Source organism: Periplaneta americana, chromosome 17, assembly GCF_040183065.1.
Source record: "Periplaneta americana isolate PAMFEO1 chromosome 17, P.americana_PAMFEO1_priV1, whole genome shotgun sequence".
NCBI classification, from domain to species: domain Eukaryota; kingdom Metazoa; phylum Arthropoda; class Insecta; order Blattodea; family Blattidae; genus Periplaneta; species Periplaneta americana.
Window position 1 is genome coordinate 7,566,861 of NC_091133.1, and position 2,570 is coordinate 7,569,430.

Consider the following 2,570-nt stretch of genomic DNA (forward strand, 5'->3'; position numbering starts at 1 on the left):
GGCTTCCCCTTCAAAATTTTCTAGAGCTCCTTCAGGGGAGCAGCGTAACCCGGAGTGAGACTAGTGGCCAACAGGCTTGGAACTCACATATTTAGTTTTGTACAGCCCCCAACCCCTTGCAAGGACGCGTTTTGCGTACCTTTTAAATTTTCCTCCCAATTCTCCTTCGATTTTTCGATTTTTCGATTTTCGTCGTTTGGCATCGCTTCTCGGCCTTTTGGCTAAGATCACAGTGTAGTATCTGTTCTTATCAGCTTAATTTTTGCTACCGCCACCAACCTCATCATGGCCGACCGGGAAGTGGATCACACAAACGTACTGTTGGATGTGCCGCTGCGACCACCTTTTGCCTGCACCGCCTGCCTGCCTGTGCCGAGGAACTACAGGGACCACAACGGCCTCGCCAGGCACTTGAAGAAGGAACACCAGATGCGCCTCTCCTTCCGCTGCGTTGGATGCAACAGGGAGTTCGAGCAGCTGAAATGCGCCAAGGCGCACATCAACAAGTCGCCTGCCTGCGCCGAGGCGTCTGCTGCTCAGCCCGATCCTGTTGACGTGGCATCGCTGCCCATCCGGCGGATACCTCTTGGACACCGCAGAACACCAGCGAGGACGACTAACCAAGAGGACAGCATTGCTGCAAGCCCCGCCGAGGGAAGCGATGCTGCGGCCGAGGAATCCAACAGGGGTGGAGCCGGTGATTCCGCGAATGTTGCCAACGACTGCTGCGACTCTGCCCCGAGCACCTCCGGTCACCAGCTCGGCGGTGTCGCATGTTCCGATGCACAACCATGTGATGAGCCAGTGCAAGCATCGGAATCCTCTGCGACTACCGCCGAGCCCAGCGCCCAGGACTCGGAAGCCACCGCCGCAGCCCCCGAGACCGGAGAGTCTACCGAGTCCACCGCTCGGGCACAGATGACACCCGCGCAGCAGCAATGGGTCACGCGCCTCGACTCTGTGGACGCGGCAGAGGGGTTAGAAACTCTTCTAGCCGCTCTCATCGCCGAGGTACAGGAGCAGAACGTGGGACCCCAGCAACACCGCGACACCGAGGAACCGGCACCACACCGCCAACGCACGGACCCGAGGAGACGACGACGTCGGAGACAATCAGGAGACGCATACGACCCCGCATCGGCATCGAGGATCCAGCGGTTGTATCGACGCAACCGGGGACGGGCATTCCGCGAGATCACTGCCAGCAAATCGCCTTACTGTCAGCTCCAGAAAGCGGAGCTACATGAACATTTCTCGGCAGTATTTAGGCGTCGTGATCGCGAGGAGCTGCCCGCCCCCGAAGAGCTGCCGATCCTCGACTCCCCCGAAGACAAGGACCCGCTGAGCCCACCGTTCACCCCGGAGGAAGCCTGGAACCGGCTCCGTAGATGTCAAGACACCGCACCCGGATCTGACAACCTGCGGTACGGAGCCTGGCGCCGATTCGACCCCGGGTTCCATATCATCTCCGCCCTATTCAACGCAGTCCGCCGCCTCGACCACATCCCGGCGGACTGGAAGCGGTCGACCACCATTCTACTTCACAAGAAGGGGGCGGAGGAGGATATCTCGAATTGGCGCCCCATCGCACTCTCAAACACGGTGGGCAAGCTCCATGCGTCGTGCATCGCAGCAAGGCTCACGGAGTGGTGCCGTCGGCACGACCGGATCTCCCCAGCGCAGAAGGGCTTTATGCCCTACGAAGGCTGTATTGAACACAACTTTGTGCTTCAAACAGCCATCCAGAACGCGAGGCGCAGTCGAGCAGAAATTGCAGTCGCCTGGCTCGACCTGCAAAACGCGTTCTGCTCAGTCCCACACTCCACCATCTGGGACTGCCTCCACTGGATCGGCCTGGGGGAAGATTCGATCCGAGTCGTGCAGAAACTTTACGACGGCAGCACCACCAACATCAGAAGCTCCGAGGGCCTGACCGACGACGTGGAGGTTGCTTCAGGAGTGAAGCAGGGCTGCCCACTGAGCCCAATAATATTCAACATAGTGATGGAGTCGATCATCCGGGCGGTCACCCAGCTCAACATGGGCTACGTTCTCCACGGCGAGGAACTCTCAGTCCTCGCCTACGCCGACGACATTGCCATCCTATCATCGTCGGCAGCTGGACTCCAGAACATGCTGGACGTGACCGCCACGATGGCTCAGTGGGCGGGTTTGGACTTCAACGTCCGGAAGTGCTCTTCACTCCACGTCGACGGTAAGAAGCACGCTGCGCGACGCACTGTCTTCACAATTCGGGGAGAGCCAATGGAAGACCTAGACGAGAGCGGGGTCTATGAACACCTGGGGGTCCCAACGGGATTCCAGAAGCAGCCATCTGCCGGGGACACCATCCGCTCACTTCTCAGCGACCTCGACAAGATCGACAAGTCGCTGCTCGCACCTTGGCAGAAACTCGACGCCGTGAACACCTACGTGCTGTCGAGGCTGGCCTTCCACCTGAAAGCCGGGGCAGTGCCGAAGAAGCCACTTACGCAGCTAGACAACAAGCTAAAACAACTTGGCAAGAAGTGGCTGCACCTGCCCCAGAGGGCCAGCGCCGAGGTGCTGTA

At 59.4% G+C, this 2,570-nt stretch overlaps 1 pseudogene; it reads left to right on the forward strand.

Annotated features, from left to right (window-relative positions):
• Positions 1–201: 201 nt before the first annotated feature.
• Positions 202–348, forward strand: LOC138693537 (U2 spliceosomal RNA; annotated as a pseudogene).
• The last annotated feature ends 2,222 nt before the right edge of the window (positions 349–2,570 follow it).